At 38.2% G+C, this 19,459-nt stretch overlaps 1 protein-coding gene across 1 annotated transcript in view; it reads right to left on the bottom strand.

Moving 5' to 3' along the window:
• naaladl2 (N-acetylated alpha-linked acidic dipeptidase like 2) overlaps nt 1-19,459 on the bottom strand; it is a 504,703-nt gene that overhangs the window by 372,071 nt on the left and 113,173 nt on the right. Inside the window, exon 4 of the mRNA XM_019256507.2 lies at nt 626-663. The gene's annotated coding sequence lies outside the window, so the exon portion shown is untranslated. The remainder of the gene's footprint in view (nt 1-625; nt 664-19,459) is intronic.

Genomic DNA, 19,459 nt, shown 5'->3' with positions numbered 1-19,459 from the left:
GGAACTGTAGTTAACAGTATAAACAAACATTTTCTTTTTCTTTCCCTTAATTTTTATTCCTTATTTAAACATTTTAATTCTTAATATTTCTTCTTTACTTCATATATGCTCATAAACTACTATAATCTGCCCGCCTTGCCCACCTTTTCTGTTCCCCACCTCCCCACCTTTTTTTTTAGAAAGTCGACAACAACACGACTTTTTAAATTATGTAGCCTATTAATTAATATTATGATTGAAATCAGCGATTTACCTGGTCCATGCTTGTTAAATATCCACAGTGTCTGCATCTTTTAGCGTAATACCAGAAAACACCTGTGTGTGTGTGTGTGTGTGTGTGTGTGTGTGTGTGTGTGGCTGTGACAGTAGTCGGTTAATGTACGTGCCGGTGTGCACATGACGCAAATCACCATGTGGCGCAGCATGCATGTAAGTTTGACTGACACAGAATCGGTCCCAGTCATGGCTGATCACACTGTGTCACCAGTCAGTGAATCTCTGTTGTTCATATGAACCCTCCTGTTCTTCTGCCATGTCCTCAGCATCAAACAGAATTATTTCAATTTTGAAACAGACAGAAGCAGAACACAAAATGTGTGATGATAATGTCACATGTGTTACTCACGGCTAATGTGCTGGAGTAGATGTGGCGTTCCAAATGACCTGAAAAAAAAAAGAGAAAGGAGAGATGGAGGAGTTGTGTGACTGGCTGCATTATTTAATACAGTGAAAATTCTTTATGTCCAAGCATATGAAGTGGCTTCTCCAGGAGCCTGGAAAGAGTCAGAGAGCGAGAGAGAGAGCTGGAAATGAAGGGAGGGGGGTGGATAGTCAGCGGCATATTTTACACAAACGCCGTCCTCTGGTTGTTTCTCGCTCTCCTCCCTCGAGAAGGAAGCTTTTGTATTACCTCTCACAATACTTCACTTACTGCTTTCCCTCTGAAAATAGCACAGATAAAGGCTCAGAGAGTGTGCCAGTGAATCCCCAGCATCCTGCAGATGGACAGAATGGCTAGATGTGCTTTTCTGTGTGTGTGTGTGTGTGTGTGTGTGTGTGTGTGTGTGTGTGTGTGTGTGTGAGCAACTCATACATGCACCCTCTAAGATGGAAGAGAGAAGAATGGATGATGAGGTGAAAGATAATGAAATGAAGGTGAAGGAAGTTCAGAGCAAGCCATGAAATTGTTTCAAACAGTGTTGAACTCATTACTTCAAAATTAGGTATGCTGTTCTTCACGCATTTCAGAGGTGTTACTTTAATATTTCGTCTATTGTGATGGAAAATCCAACAAGTCCTCCGACCTCCGAGCAAACATCAGTCAGTTTTTAAAAATAAATGTGTGCTACTCTTAGCACAATAACGTGATGACACACTCTGACCTCTACTAAATGGTTTCCGGTTTTCTGATCGGATTCTCATTGTATAGTATGAAGCACTTTTCTGTGACTGTTGAAACATGCTAAAACCTCCCTCAATGACTGGGAGAGTACGGAAGCCCACAACAAACCCACTATACTATTATAAACAGATTACCCACATAGCCACCTTTCTTAAACGGTGCAGTCATACATCCATGGTGCTAACATGACCTGCTAAAATATATGGTAACTATATTATTAGGTGCCAATTTGTCCTCATAGACAGAAAGCCTTGTCTTAAGTACTAAGACCTCACTGTAAACACGCAGCATTAAAATCTGAAGGGGACTGTCTGTGTATATATATCATGTATGTCATTTACCTAGTTTATGTGCATTCAAAACTTTTTTTTTTTGTAGCACGCTGTAAACATCTTTATTTCTGCTGTGAAGTTGGGATAATACGAGCTGTTATGGAGGTTGAAGTATTTCCTCTTTCAATCGGTGTATTTTTAGGAAATTGAGTGGTTGCTTTTGCAGGTAAGTATTTGGTCTACTACTAAAGTATAGGAGAAATTAATGTTTAACCTGATGATAACACGAAAAGCCAGAGGATCATTAAAGTCATTACAACTGTTCATGTGAGGTTCATGATGGCAGTTCATCCAGTTTCACTCTGAACCAAAGATTTCAGCCTACTGAGGAGCAAAAGAAAGTAATTAGATCACAAAACTGATTGGCTTCATTGTGTCGAGATATTTCTTCACTGGGATCACCCCAGATATCTGTATAAAATTTTACAGCAATCCAACCAATAACCTATGTTGTGTCCATCTTATGTCCATCTGTACAAGATGTCATAGTAATTTATCTTTTAGTTGTTGAGTAATTTCAGTCAGAAATTAAGCAGTGGACCGGCCGACCAACAGTGCGATCTCAGTTATTCAGATCACTGTTAGCTTGTCTACAAATAAAATCTGAGTAAGTCAAAGTTTTTCTTCTTCGAGAAAGGCAACTTTGTTCCAAACAGTGCTCAGGTTGAGTGTTCCTGTCTACCTTTTCTGCAATCCTTTCAACACTCTTACAAAAACCCACTTACAAAAATAGAAATTATTAGATGACAGAGAGGTAAAAATGTATTCTGTATTAATTATGAATGTGCGTGGGCTTTCCCTGAATAGAGTCAGAGGTCACAGTGTTCTGTTTCAGAGGTACTTCTCCACCGCATGAGGAATTATGTAGGTTAAAAAAAGAGCGGCAAAGTGATGGGGTTGTTATTTATTGATTTGATCAAGTGCACAAAATGTCCTCAGAACTTCTTTCAAAATAATAAAAGTAACACTGCAAGAAAGGGGCATGCAGAAAAAAGGGTGCATATTCTGAAAATAAAGACAAGCTGTAAGATGAAGATTAGAAATGTGAGCACAAGGAGAAAAAAAATAACCAACCCCATTAGTGAATGTCTTCTTTCCATGATTGCTTCTTTCCACCAATGGTAAAACTAAAATGGAAAGAAGCTAGCTCTGCCAAACCAATCGTTAAAATATACCCGTGTGCAATTTAACACCACCCCTGTGGAGCTATACATGTATTTTGTTCCTTTCTTTCCCTGCAGGGCATTTGGAAACCCAACATGGAAGGCCTTCAGAAAATATCAGTATTATAATTATGAAAAGGGTAAGTGAAAAAGAAAGAAAGAAGAGTGGGTGTGTGGATGATGGGAGGGTTTGCACCGATGAAAAAGAACAAAAGAGACCTGCTTTCAAGCTGGAGATGAGACGATGGGCCAAATGAAATGGTTTTCACCGTGGACTAACCTGTGGCTGTCTTTCATCTCTAATTTTCTACCTCTTCAGTAGAACTTGGCCTGATTATTATTTTTTACTCTTAAGTGCTGAAACGGCTGTCTTGGTGATAACTATTTCTGCCTTATTTCACCTTTTAATGTACCTGGCAGCATGCTGGAGATTTGGATGTGATATTCCCCTCTTCAATCAGATGTCTTTAAGGACTGTGATTGGAAGGTAAGACTGAGTCCAAGTGGACTTGTTCAGATATCAAACCTAGATTAAAGAAAAAAAAAACAAAAAAAAAAACACAGACAGGGGTAACAATTAAACTAAAGAGTAAAGTACTCTTTCAACAATGGACTACATTTGAAAGTCATGAGTAACCCTCATAGATTACAATGTAACATACAATATTACATAAATAAAAATATTATATATTATATCAAGAATAGCTTGGAGCTTTGTTGCCATGGTGGCTATTTAAAGCAGCTCTGAATACTTGTGAGTTTTGAGTATTTTATTTTTTTTTAGTTTTTTTTCTCACATCTCCAACCAATTTGTGGGCAAACATGGGCATAGACGGTAAAATGTATGTATTGTCTGTTGGGAAAGAAAATCTTCATTACATCTTACATTTTATTCTTATGTTTTCGTTTTTGCCTGACCAATCGTAGCTTGCCATCTTTCACAATATGCTTGATGTCATGAGGAAAGAGGTGCCAGGGAAGCAGAATGTACAGTACAGAATGTAGCATTGAAAGCATTGTGTATGATACTGGCTGTCATAAATCTAAAAGAAATAAGAAAAACGTATGTGACCTTTCCTCTGTTTCAGCTCCAACATCATTCCTCTCTGCTTTTGTTTACAGTTGTGAACATTGGAGTGTTTCTGTGCTTCTGTTGGTCAAGGCTTAATTTTTTCATTTGTTGATCGTGTGCCATTTGGTCTTTAATGGGAATAATTGTTTGGCATATGGATTTAAATGTTTTTAATGCATTTTTTACAGTCAGAAAACACCATATGTAAGTGGCAGAGTTTTTGTTAAGCCCTGCCTTATTATATGGGGCCTGACTGACCCCTCCCTTTTTTATGTCTGAAAGTATTAAAGGCCTAATCCTTCCCTTTTCCACAAACTTATCATGCAAATTGGATTTTAAGTGACAAAATGCAGAAATGGCAATACAATTATTGTTAATAGATCAAATAACGATACAAGATCCATTTTATATGTCATGTAGGCTATATATAATAAATACATATCACTTTAGTTTGCCAAAACATATTACAGTATGTTCTCCTATATAGTGATGTTTGTGTTTGTCTCATAAATGACAAATTCTCTCTTAAAATCCCTAAAGTGAAATCAAAATACAACTATTCTGGATCTGTGAGGGACTGTGCATTATAAAAACTACCAACATCAATAGTTGTAGAGCACATGAACTATTTTAATAATGCATACTTCACTGTAAAGCTTGACACAGTTTAAAATTGTGTTTGTACAAATATACAATGAGTTGAAGAAGACATGCTGTAGCACCAAACCTGTCCTTCCTGAACCACAAACTAGATTTGTTTCACATTACAGTCCATGTGACTCTGTGCTGTTGACTCTCGCTGGTCTTCCATTAACTTATTATTAATCGAGGAAAGGGAAGTGGCCCTCCGCGGTGAACATGCAGGGAGGTGGCACGAGCGCTTCTGTGAAGGCAGCGATTCAGCGAGAGAGTCAGCGGGGATGTGGCTCATCAGGTATGAGGACTTGCACTCATTAATTTCAACAGCATGAAGTTTCTTCAAAACAACAGTCTTACTCATTCTTCATCTTGCCACAGGCAGAATGTACTGAATAAATTGTTCACTGCAATGGTTTGATGCTGAGGACATGAACAAAAGACTATGAAACAAGTGCAGACCATACATTCAAACGAGCATAGTAAGAATTTAGAATTTTTAGACCATAAATTATTGTGCAATGTTATAAAACATAAAGGTTCTGCACTTTTTGACTGCTGGTCAGCCACTGGTTTGAGCTAGTGCCAGAATCATATAAATGTTCAGATTATGTCGTAGTAGTTCCAACTTTTTGGCTTGTGATGACTAAAATGAAAGTGTCAAGACATTGTGGCCTTAATGTGGATGTGGGGTTAATGTTTGAGGAGATATAGACAGGACGAGTTGCAGAGGTTCTCCTGTGCCATGAAACACCGCCATTGGACTACTGAAGACTGGAAGACGATATTATGGACTGATGAATCAAAATTTCAAATCTTCAGTTCATCACGCAGGATCTTTGTATGCCCTCAAGGCGAGAGGATGGTTCCACAGTGTGTGACATCAACTGTCAAACATGGAGGAGGAAGTGTGATGGTCTGGGGCTGCTTTGCTGGATCCAGGGTCGGTGACTTGTACAGAGTGAGCGGCACCCTGAACCAAAACAGATACCACAGCATTCTGCAGCGCCATGCAATACCCTCTGGTATGCGCCTAGTTGTTCAGAGGTTTATCCTACAGCAAGATAATGACCCACAACACAAGTCCAAGCTATACCAAAACTACCTCAGGAAAAAAGAACAAGATGGTAAGCTTGAAAACATGGAGTGGCCAGCACAGTCTCCAGACTTAAACCCCATCGAGCTGGTTTGGGATGAACTGGACAGAAGAGTTAAAGCCAAGCAACCTACAAGTGCCACACATTTATGTGAACTTCTGCAACAGACCTGGGAAGAACTTTCTGAAGAATATTTGATTTCTATTGTAGAAAGAATGCCACGAGTGTGTTCAGCTGTTATATCTGCCAAAGGTGGCTACTTTGATGAGTCAAAAGTTTAGAATACATTTTGGTCTATAAATTGATTCTATGATTTCTTTTTCAACTCAAATTACTTAATTGTACTATCCTTCCTCCTTCAGAGTGCAATGACACAATAAACTGAATAATTTTTAGTAAAAAACTTGAAAAAGTGTGGTGTTCTAAAACTTTTGACCGGTAGTGTATATATATCATAAAATATCATTTTAATTTTAATTATAATTTTTATTTTAAAAAAATACACACTTGATGACCGGTGATAACCAGGCAGATGAGTGTACTAGATGATCTAACTGGGACTCAAATGGGAAAAAACATTATTTCAAATATGACACAAATATTTCAAATATTACACCTTGCATTAAGATGTGTTTTGGGTAATCAGACTGCAATCAGATACTGCTTGACCACATCGAAGTAGACAAGTAAATTCACCTAAGAAGAATTCTGATCTAATTGGCCAAACCACCTCGGGAATTGGACAGGGACAATTCACATGCAACAACTACTTATCTGATCTGGGTGCATACATAGGTTTGACACCCAGTATTCATCCATAAAGTTCCCCACCACTGTCCTCCCCCACCAATCTTGACTGCATTCCCACATTTAGATCGTCCCCTGGACAGTGGTGGCACAGTTCTAGGATGAACTAACAGCATTCCTCTGTGTTTGTCTTCATGGATGACAACCTTTTTCATCTTTTGTTTTTGAAGAGGAGGATGTGATGTTCAGTGCTTTGAGTGATTTTGATAAGTTAAATTATATCTAGATACAATCTGGATACACACTGTAATGCAAGAAAGGTATAAACTGATAGTTTGGATGAGAACCCATGTGCTTCTTTAAGAATGCTGACTATACAGCTGACTATATACGTATCCAGAAGACGCAGACCAACATAGCATTCATTTAGAGTAGTTTTTTCTGGCCACCTGTTGAATGTATTTGCAACATTCACTCTTCTTTTAGCTCTGATTCAGTCTCTATCAAGTCCCTGTGCTTACTGCTAACTCTGATGAGATCTGTGTGGCTAAGACAATATAGAATATATTGTGGGTGAGCTGAAACCTACTGAAACACTACATTTAAATGGGGTTAAGTGATTCACCTGAAAAATTCCATTCTAGTTCATTAAAAATATTGATAATTGCAACTTTAAAGATTTTCTTTGTTTGGTTCAGTTTTAAGATATGATAAATTAGACTTTAATAATCCCACACTGGGGAAGTCCACTAAAAATGAGTTAAAGTTGTAATTTAAAGATTTAAAGGTTAGAGTACATTTTTGACTGATGCCTGTCGATTGGCTCTAGGTATTGTGGCATGCTAGTAACAGGTTAGCTAATGAAATAAACATCTTGTTGAGAAATTAAAGCCTTGTGCCTTAAAGACCCCAAACGTCCTGTTTTATACCCTGAACATAAAGAGTTACTATCTGACTTCTTGAAGCTTTTGAAATCCCTGAACTCTTCTTTTAAGATGCACCAATAACACTCTCCTGGTGTTTTATCGGCCCTCGCTCCTGCATGTGAATGTAAAATCAGCAATACAACCTTGTTGTCATGTTTACCCAACATAATTTACCTCAGAGCATCTCCTTGTTAATCAAGCAGAGAACACACAGCACAGATTGTACACAGACTCACACATATACATCTCTCATAAAAGATTTTTGCTTCTCACATGTCTGCAAAGTCATGGTAAAATATTTTGTCCATAAATACCTGGAGACCTGGAGCACTTTGCATGTCATATAAAATTTCATACGCTAACTAAAATCAGTGTAACTGGGGCTATAAAAAGCCTCATTCAATCACAAAGGAACACAATATCTCACATGGATTGATGCTGGAGAAATAAACAGCATAGTAAGCAGATTTGTTGATATGTAGCAGTGCCTTGCATTGATTTTCTTTAGTTTACCTATACTGTACACGTATATAAGACAATTTATTCAGTGTATACAGGTGGGTTCCCATTTTGTTTGATCTACAAGTTAAAACACAGATATGCTGCAATGTGCCAACAAAGGCACTGCAGAAGAAGACTGCACAAAGTAAACATGGATGTAAACAATAATGCCAATGATGCTCATGAATTCAACACATTTCTTCTTGAAACACTGAATGTAAACAAGAAAAGAAAGTATTTGTGGAAGAAAATGATGTTTCAGTAAAAACTGTTCACCTTCGATATTCTGACGGTTCTTTCATGAATACAGCTGAGACTGTGAAATGTGGTTCAAAGATCTAGAACTAACTTTAGCTTGGTCTCATTGCTTGTCATTGACTTGACTACACTACACACTACATGCCCAGCAGCAGAGAGACAAAGTTAACAACTAGCTGCAACAATAATGAGCATTTAGCAGCTAATGAGACAGATGTTTTTCTCAGGGGTTGGTGGAAACCAAAACAGAGTTTGGAAAATGAATGGAGCCAGATGTTTTCTTAAATAGACAGACAAACATAATTCATAATGTTGCCATGTTAGTCAGATGTGTAAATAGGCAACTGCTTGCGAAAAACGTCATTTAATAATAATTGTTTTGTTTACATGGTGTTATGCTGTCTCAATTGGCCAAAATAATCAATTACTCCTGCTTTAGAAACTACATTGTACAGTATACTCCACATAGGGCCAGTGGCTTATATTTGAGCAAGTCCTCTTTGTTGAGTACCTGCAGCAAACACTGCATCTCTCCTCACCCACTTATCTTACTTTATTTACTAACTTCCACAGAGCTCTTCATTTATTTCTTCTTTTAGATTGATCTACTTCCTCTGCATACTTGCAGACTCTCTTAGCGGTTAGTGTGAATTCTTTGTGATATTTGGTCAGATAGCTAGCTACATAATGTAAATGCAACGCTGGACAACAAGATTTGCTGCACAATTATTGATGGTCTATACAAAACAAAACACCATCCATCAAATTATGTGTTGTGTTGTGTTGTTGTGTAGTGTTGAGAGTTTTAAGTGAAGTAGGCCTGTTTCAACAATCCTTCAATTGTCTTATTTATTTTATCTGTCAGGGTAGGTTTTTACTTGGATGTGGCAAATGTTGGTTACTAATTTTGGACCCAGACTCATACACAGAATATACAGGAGACTATTGCCATGCAATAGTACAGGTACTCAAGGTTGCATTTTGTCATTGTTATACTGCATGTCTGACTATTACATTGAGGTCAGGCTGTAGTACCTCCATGATCTGCTTAAAGCTGTTACAGAAGTTAGTCAAATAAAAAGATAGTATCAGGACACAACAGGCCCTACATCAGCTTTAATGGCAAGTGTCCACCCGTACCCTTCTCACCTTTCTCTTTTCCCTCCCTTCACTCCCGTTCTCATTTCTTTCTCAGGTCTCCTCTCCATTTTCTCCTCTCTGTGAGTAGTGTGGTGACCTGAACCATGCAGTGGTGATTGCCTCTGCAGTTCAATGTGGGGGTCTCATTTCCGAAGCCCCATGACTATTCCTGGAAGTGCGGCTCCACCGTGATTGATGCTTTATAAAACCTTTTTTACAGTTGTGACATTTCGGGTAAAACAAGCAGGGTCTGAACTTTCCATCTGCTCTGTCCACCTGCCTGTACCTCCCTCTTCACTCACCGCAATCTCTCCCTCACTTGCCTATTTGTTCGTTTTTGTTGGTTTCTCACCTCTAAACTCCTGTTTTCCTTCAGTGTTTTCCTCAATCTTTCATCTTCCTGTCTTTCTCCTTTATATTTCTCCCTATGTTTCAGCTCTCAGTCCTTAGATGTCATGGATGTGCCTCAGTTAGGAATAGAAAATTGGAAAAGGGGAAAAACATAGAAACAAATGTGCAAATGTAACAGCTGATCCAGATGGATATATCTACAGTGGATGATGTTTTTAGAATCTGAAATTTTTAAAAAATGTTTCTATCCTATTGCACATTTGATGAGCTTTCTTTTATGTTGGTTTATGTTACTTACATTTGCAAAGCAAAGCAGCGTGTAGTGTGAATGCTTTCCGTGTCCCCTGTGATGAACTGGGGACTTGTCCAGGGTGTACCCTGCCTTTGACCCTAAGTCAGTTGGGATAGGCTCCAGCCCCCCACGACCCTAATGAGGATAAGCAGTTACAGAAAATGCATATATGGATTTCTGACTGCTCAATATTGCAGACATGCTTATAAATTAAAGAAATATGAACACCTCACATTAACCATATACAGTCTCACACAACTCTGGAATCATTCTACCATTATGAATAATCTGATGATGTGTTTGCAAGAAATCTTTTCCATCTCTGAAATCCATCCAATATGATGTTAATATGGCTTTAGACCCAGGGTGGCCAATCATCAACCATGCCAATCAGCAGTTGATTTTGTTGATAGACTTGTATTGGTAGTCTTTGGCTTGCTGGTCTGGGGAAAAAAACAGCATGGAGATTCTGTATGCTTTTGACATTTGGATGACTAATTGTTTCTGAGCTCATTAATCTCAGTGAGAGTAATCCCTTGTTATTTTCTGATCTGGTATACGTCTCATTAAGCATAATATTGATGTTGAAGATCCTCAGCCAATAAATGTAAGCACTTAGAATCTGACATTTGAGAGTACTGCTGTATTCTTGTCCTATCTGGTTTCACTGTACCGAGAACAGCTCTAAACAAGGGTGTGCAACACAAAAAAAATGAACCTTCTGAAGTAAACAGGTATGCTCAAGCTAAGCTCAAGATATTGAAGCTTACATCATAACCTCTGGAATTTATTAATGACTATAGTGTCAAACACAGTGGCATGTTTAACATCTTTGCAGTGTTTCACTGACTTATGAAATCTGTCATAAGTAGTTAGGACGACTGTGCAGCTGACCTTGACACAAGGTAAGGTATAGTGATAAATGCTCTTACTATGTCCAGCAGATGAGTGCATGGTTGCTTAGCTTTTAATGGGTATAGTAACTTATTAAAATGATAGGTCAAGATAAGAAAGAGTTTAGATTCTGATTGTCAAGCGATTGATATTTGTTCTTTCTAGGTACGGTTAGCAAGAGAATCAGATCCTTGAACTTATGTCCAGTTGTGGAACATCTGATCAGTCAGCCTTCTGGCTGGTCCCACACAAATATTAAATATGGAGGACCAGCTGCTCTGTTGGTTAACTTGTCAGTTATTTCTCTGACAAGATGCTCAACTCATACCAGTGTGTTGTTGTACATGCGAGTAGTTTACCCTTAGGGCTTTCTGCCAGAAAGATTTCCTACTTGGTTGGGTTTAGGTACCAAAAATACTTGGTTAGATTTAGGAAAATCAGAAAACCTCTCTGCTGGAAAAGCCCTCAACATAAATTCAGTTTAGTGGCATACCATCCATAATTAAGGTCCTCTAAGCACTACATGGGTTGCTTCTATGGCAATTATTTATGGACATATACTAGCCAATATTTAAAACCATGGTACAAGAAAGACTGCATCCTCAAGTCTCCTGCTAGTCTGCCATATACCCTGCTGTCTCATCCTCTTGAGACAGGTTGGGGTTTTTTTCTCAGGATTCTATACTGTTCTATTCATCATCCTACATTGTAAAGCCTGTCCATCCTGACTCTGATCTAGCTTCTGTTGCACTAATGTTCTTTGAATTTTTCCTCCGGGGGGGTGTATCCTTTTATCCTTTTTAAATGAATCAATAGCTAATTATTTATGCTCCGAATTCATCTAAAGCACCATAACTATAAGATCATTAGAAATAATATACAAGTTATACAACTTGTGTAGTAAAAGTAACAACCCACTGGCTTTATATAAGGGGATAACTCTGCTGCAATGACCTCTATGGTCTTAAAGGTTCTCTGACCACACCTATGACACAGCTGGGTGTGCTGATATGTATTTTCTTGTATGTGTGGCCACACATGATGTAATATTATACTATATCATAAAATAATACCATATCATATCATGTGGAACAAGCAAAACAAGCAGCCTAAGGGTTCTCCCATATGGCTGTGATCTTTGTTTGTTTTTAAAGGAAAGGAGAACCTTGGATCCTTGACTTCCTGATGGGGAGACTTAACATTAACTTAACACTGGAGAACCTCAGGGCTGTCTTTTGAAATCTCTCTTGTACTCCTTTAACGCACTTGACCATGTAACACGATCATCACTCCACCAGGATTACTTGAAAGGGGCTGTGTTGTTTTCTAAGGCTTTGGTTATTCTTCGTTGTTTTTTTGGAAAGTGCCTTTGTCTTGCCTTTTGGACTTTTCAAACAATGGTCACATACATTTTCAATTTTTTTTTTTTTATGTATAGAAGATGAGTCTTCCTCTTACCTCCTAGCTGATAAAGAGATGGAGCAGGGATCCTCAAGGGATTTTCAAACACTAATTTGGCTGCCCCCCTGAAAATCTGCTGTTCTACGAATTATATTAAGTCAGATATTAAAATCATATTTAATTTGTTTCCATTATGTTTTTGCATAGTTGACAAAAATCATTATACTGTATTTTAAACCTGTGAAATCATTTATTTTCTTCTTGAGTCAGCCTTTTTCCTCATTAATAGGAGAGGAGTGGCATACTTCACTGTAAAGTCAAACCCTAAGACTGTCAGTGTAGAAGTTAATCTACTTAGATTTTGGAGTATTTTGATAACAGTAGGACATGTTCTCACTCTTAACCTCATTAACCTCATTTTAGGATTGCCATCCCCCACATACCGCTCTGTCGTACAGATGGCTAGCTTTCTGTTGCACCACTAGCTTTGTTTCCAAGGGGACTTGCGCATTGGCAAAGTACACGTGTGGTTTTGTGTGTGATGTGTATGTGCATGTGTGTCTGTGGGTGTGTGAACATATGTCACTGCCATACTGCCAGTTCCAGGTAGTAAATTCTCCATCATGACGATCAGTATGATTAAATAGAGGTACCTGGTCACATCCATCATGACACATAATCACTGAGAGGGTCACACAGGTCATGGACTATAGGGGAGGAAGTTAATGGAGTAGATACATTTGGTGTGAGTGCATTACCATACAACCACATATTGTTTATTTAAGGAAAGTTTATATATCCAGTTCATTTTAGTCCAAAAACAGACACTGAGGGCAGTGATTGGTTCCTGCCATGTTAATACTCACTACTGTCATGCACTATATCTATCTCCTCTGAAAGCCGGCGTGATGACTTACCTAGCAAGGCAAACACTGTAAATGCTAGCAATGTGTCCTCATTGATGGTGTAACGACCCATCATCATCACTGATATATCTGTTTAATGATTGACGATCCAATATCATCGATGCAGTGAACACATGGCTCCATATCATCATCTTTAATGTGCACCTTTATTTTGAAAGTCCCATGGCACAACTGTGTCACAGTTTTGTGCGCAGGTGTTTCTTCCTAAACATTCAACATGCTAGTATTAGTCAAGATGACTAATCTGATGATTTAACTCATCCACAGCTGCGTTCAGGTGGATAAGAACAGGTGGATAGTGCATTGTTGCTAGCTGTAAGAGTACCTGTGATTAAAAGTGAGCATTCTCCACAATGAATATAGTTTTATACAGGTGTACACAGCTGTTTGTAGGACTATTTTAATTCTTGTTGTTCATAAAAAAGCTAAAGTGTAGCTAAAGCTTTAAACAGCTCTTTCCAGATGAAAATCAGTGTTAGTATTTAGTAGGTGTTGTTACAGATAGCTTATTTGAGCATCTGGCCATCATTAGGAAATTATTGGATTCTGTAAAGAAACTTCAGCTGCCGTGATCATTTTCGCTAGCTCATGTTTGTTCTGATATAGTCAACCAATATGTTGCTAAAGCCAGCTATACAACAAGGCCATGCAGCGAGACAAAGACTATAGGCAACAGCTAATTAATATGCAACAACTGGACAGGGTGGTCTACTACAGGTGGTCAACATGTGTTTACTGACAGTGTTGCATGTGAATTACTGAAGGTTTCGGTAAATCATCATTAATCAGTGTTAAGACTTAAAAAAATGAATGCCATATTAAACAGTGTGTCTCAATATATATTTCTTGGTTGCTACTTAATGTACAAATTTGGATCCATTCTTCTTGTTAAATGGCTGTGAACAGGCAGCACCATCTCAGCAGTCTATTAATAGGCTTGTCCAAGTGCCCCATCTGGACCATCTCAAGAACAGGTGACGAGGCACATGGAGGTCAATGTTGTGAATTCATGCATACTGTTAACACTTTGTCCTGGAAAAGAGATATGTTTTCAAGACGTGACTCTTCTGAGACTTGCATTGGAAGTCACACTGTAAAGTCTACCTCCATGTGCTGTCTTAAGTGTATGTGATTAGGTGTGCTCCTCAGGGTGTCATTCTGTGGCAGAGTTGCAGGATGCACTCAACATACCTTTACACATGATCACACTTAAACAGTTCCTTTGCTGACTATATTAAAAAGGAAGTTCAAGGAATCACCAAGATACAATCTCTCGCTGTCTTTCTTCATTTAGTATTATTTTGTTGTAAACCAGATTTATCTCACTAGAAAGCAAACAAATGATGTCACTCTATATTAAGGTGTTGAGATTTCAGAGCTCGTTAGTTAAAGATATTTACTCGATTCAATACCGAGTAAATACAGGGCCAGTATTGCAGATACTGATACCTATACCAATACTTTTTACTCAAAAAAACAGATTATCTACTTTTCTGTAGGGGAGAGCAATGTGTCACAATTTATGAAGTGAAGGTATCATCAATATGCAAATTTGAAATGCAAATATATGAATACTAATGTTCCTTTGACAGTTAACATAAAAGGGTTATTATATTAGCCATATTCACATTTCAGGTTTGGGATATATATTTTTATATAGGAATATATTTTTCAGTTCCAGTAAAATATGGCTTAATATATTATATGACTGACAAATAGTCTATATTCAACCAGTCTGCTAAAATTACAACTGTGATGAACAACTTGGGACACAATGTGAGTTGGAGTTGTGTACTGAGTGTAGAGAAGAGAAACTGAAACTTTAGTATCGATATTTTAGATCGATCCGCCCAACACTAGTTAACGGTACCTACAGCGTAAAAATGTAGTCTATAAAAGACAAAGATACAGATGTCAGCGTACATATGTAAGTGTCTTTTTTTTTATTATTACCCTGACCGCTCTCTCAAACTTTCAATTAATTTGACTCATCAAAGCCAACCTGTAGCCACTCATGTCAAAGGCTTCCATGTGCCTGTGATCACTTCACCGTGAAGTGATGTTTCATGACATGCATACAGTACATCTCGGCCTAATACACAAGCAACGTCATTAGAGAGTACCTTTGAAATAGCCAAAATAAAATCTGCTTCAGGTCGCACAGTGTGTGCAGCTGTATTCAAGCTACCATTAAGAGCATCAAGGTCACGTCCCAGGTACTGTGCATGGCATTTTTCAATAAGCTTTGAATGTGTCAACATTCTGCAATGACACATGGTCAAAAACATATAGTCGACTTCTCTATCAGCATTACATTCTTGGCAATGCGGTGAGGGTTTTAAACTACAAATGTCCAAACTACGGCCCTTTGGCCTATATGCAGCCAAACCTCTTTATTTATATAGCCTGTAATTTATTCAAGATTACAATTATAGCTTGTTTACTGACTATATCAGTTCCTATTGTGAATGCTAGGTGTCACTATCACCATGTGGGAATATCAGCCAAAGGAAGCTCTCTGCACCAGAGATGCCCAGCTGGCTGATGTGATGAGTACCATGGTGAAGACTATTAATCTCATCCAATCAAGAGTGCTTAATCACCACGTGTTGCGAGCTTTCCCATCGGAAATTGATGCACAATTCGGGGACTTAATCTACCACTCAGATGTGCGTTGGCTTAGTCATGGAACAGTTCTGGAGCGGTCCTATTCACTGAGATATGAAATTGATCATTTTTTGAAAGAAGGTCACAGCTATGTTGAACTGAGCAAACCTGAGTGTTTGGCTGACCTAATTTTTTAGGTTGATCTCACTGCTGATCTGAACATGTAGAACGCAACCTTGAAAGGAAAAGTGGGCTTGGGTCGGAAATTGTATGCGCGCACAAAATGATTGAGTTTTTGAGGCGAACCAGTTATGTCCCAAATCTGCAGGAAATTGTCACCAGTTTCCTGAATGCAAACATTTCTGTGAAAATGAGAAAATATGGCTGTGGTCGCATCACATTTGAGATAATCTAACCAGCACTTTATATTGAGGAGGACTGACACATTATGTAATATCTGTATTTTGTAATAATCTGCCATACTTTTTAACATATTGAACGCAATATAGAATAAATGTACCCACATTTTGTTATTAATTTTACATGTTGCAGTGAAAATTAGAACATGGGAGTGAACGTGGGAGTTGTTTATTTATTTAAATAAAATAATATGTTCTATTATATAACTAAAGATAACCAAAACGGAACCTTCGTTAGTATCACTGAAAACACCTGTGTTAATCCTACAATTTCATGTCAAAATAACTGCTGTGAAAAAGGTCCATTGCAGCATTTTGGGCAAAGAACATACATACATACAGCATCAACAACACTTCTTTGAAAGAACTGATTCACAGTGGATTTCTAATTTACAAAGCATTCAATTTTAACTTGCCAAAGCTATGATCAAATAGTCACAATATAAATAACTTTCCTCCTCAAACATGTGCTTCATACCTTTCAACGTGTTGCCTTTCAACTAGTGATGCACAGCAGACGTTTCTAGCCAAGTAGTGATCACTGAGAGACTCTACAACTTATCCAAGTCAATGTTAGTGCTTCATAGTCTGGACACCACACTGACATGACATGAGGGACTTCTCATTTCTTTTCTTTGGCAGCAAACACAACACACAGTCTTCCAGTCACTTTTACACTGCAACCTGAGCTGATCTACACAGTGAACTAACATCAACCCAACTACCTGTCAGCTAGCACTGAAACACTGAAACTAGAATGTGATGATGTCAATTGTTACTTTATTGCACATGAACTGATATTCAAATACCTGTTGTTTCTGTTGAAGTTGGACCCAACTGATGATAGTCCTAGAAGCCTGCACCAGCACCAGCAGCAGCAGTTCTACAGAGGTTTGGACAGTTCAGATTTTGGCATCAGGCCAAAATGATACCCAGTTTTCTTTGGCTATACATGAATACAACATGTGAGCAAACGTTTTCTCTTAAGATACTGAAAGAGCTGAACTTCAAACCTCTAACGGAAGACTTGGCCTGACAGCAATTCTTCAGCCCAAGGCTCAGCAGCACTCTTCCCATTAGGAGAGATATTTACCGGTGAGTGAAATTTAATAGTGAAAAAAACTATCTGCAGATTCAAGGGTACAGCTTCATTAAGGTAGTCTCTTTAATTAAAATGTAAAAGGCTTATGGCCTTAAGACTATATACTTTTTTTGTCCATGTGGCCTCTGGCATGAAAGGTTTGAACAGCTCAGACAATTCTGGAGTGCTGGAAACATGATGATCCATTACCACTCTTACCACTCTGCACCACTCAAAGATTTAAAAAAGACAATGTTCTTTTGTTGTCTTGCGTCATTGCTAATCATCTCATGAACCCTCACACAAGTCCTTATACTGCATTATGAGTTTTACAGTGTTCTTGTGTCCTTCATTATCATTTGTCATAACCACATGTTAGTGGACTGGCCCTTTTAAAAAAGATAATTATTAAATGTAACTTCGCTTCTTGTATGACTTCTCTGTTTAGCTTGGAAGGGGTTCCATTGTTTGTGGTTTTGTTTTAAAAGCAGAGCAGTGAGAATGAACATTATAAATTATTAAAATGGACAGTATTCACCCGTCCAGACACTTTCAAAGCCTTCAGGAAGCTCGAGGCTCTGGACTGGGAAGCCAGTAACCCCAGTTCCAATTACAATGACAGAGATGAATTATGACATGATTAAGTCATGAATCCTAAGTGAAGTGATCTCCCTCTGTCTCTAAATATGAAAACCTTCTTATTTCCTGTGCCAAGTTTGAAACATAACCAAACTGACACATTCAGACGACAGTGCTTATCCAGGATTTAAACCAAGTGGAAGCTTTCAGTCCCGATGATCTGCCTTTTGACACGGTGCCCTTTAGTAGCAAGATAGCAAATGTATAGACTTTACACAGCAGTGCTATACACAGCACGAAGAGAAAGGGAAAGGGCAAGAGACCTAGACAAGAATAGACAGTGAAAGAAAGAGAGAGAGAAGAGGAAGAGGCAATCTGTGCCTCCCCTCTTTATTATAAACTCCCCGGTGGCAGAGAGAATGAAATTTAGATTAGCCTTTATGCTTGACCTGTTAACTCCCAGTGACAGAGAAACAGATTGTAGCTGCAAAATGGGGGGTGGAGGGAAAGGAAGGGAAAGAGAGGAAATGTGAGGGATGCAGATAAATGAGGGAGGAGAATGTTTTGTAAAAAGAAAAAAAAATAGAGGAGAAGATGGAGAGATAGTGAGGGAGAGATAAACAGGCAGGAAAGGAGATTAGGAGGAAGGGATGATGGGAGTGTTGATGGGATTAAATATGTGGATGAGGTAGAGAGAGACAGATGCCAGGAGGTAACCTCCCCCCGCCCTCCCTCCCTACCCAACTGTCTATCTCCTGAGATGGATTTTGACAGTGTTGAACGTCACACACACACATGTAACACACTCACGTGCAACCAGTGACGTCAAACACACTGTAGTAGTCAAATAGGGCTCTGTCTGGGCTCAAATCTTCATTAATTGGTGATTTCTGAGGTTGGTGACTGCAGAGCTAACTATTGACCTTTCTCAGAACCTGTTTCTTTAATGGTTTTTGTCACTTCACTCGAAGCGCATTTAAAGTTATTGAAATTTCCAGGATTGACTGACCTTCATGTCTGAAAGTTATGCTGGTTCTGGCCATGATATGGAACACTACAGTAGCTGAATAGAACTACTGTACGCCAACACTGGTCTCAAATGCATTAACAGTTCAGTGTGTCAGATTTGACAGTGATTACAGATTACAGAATGTAACCGCTGTCGAGTTTATATTCTGTTATACAACAAGTTGTTCCGACTAAACTATCTGGTTGGTCAACAGGACTGTGTGCAAATCAGAATAACCGCACACCTGACTCATCTCTAAAAATATTACTCATCCATCTCCACATTGACACATTTTGAAAATATATAACATGTAAATAAATATTAATGAAGTACTCATTATTACAGGTATGTACCTTGGTAACATGTCGGAGATCAAACAGTTCAGCTAGTGCAGAGAAAATGTTGTTTTTAAAGACTAAAAGTTGACTAATGCTTGAAGCTGAATATTTTATTAAATAACATGTTCACTTTGGAAATAATAAGTTCATGGACTTAAAAATTAGATCTCATAGTTCTATATTCTTCAATAACCATGTTTTTTTAACTATGTTTTTTTTGTTCTTTTTAGTATTGAATGTATAATTAATGGGAATCATGATTTCGGCACATGGTAGTGAAAAAGTATT

Source organism: Larimichthys crocea, chromosome XVII (genome assembly GCF_000972845.2).
Source record: "Larimichthys crocea isolate SSNF chromosome XVII, L_crocea_2.0, whole genome shotgun sequence".
NCBI classification, from domain to species: Eukaryota; Metazoa; Chordata; class Actinopteri; family Sciaenidae; genus Larimichthys; species Larimichthys crocea.
Note: the sequence above shows the minus strand (reverse complement) of the source record. Positions and strands in the feature narration are given on the sequence as shown.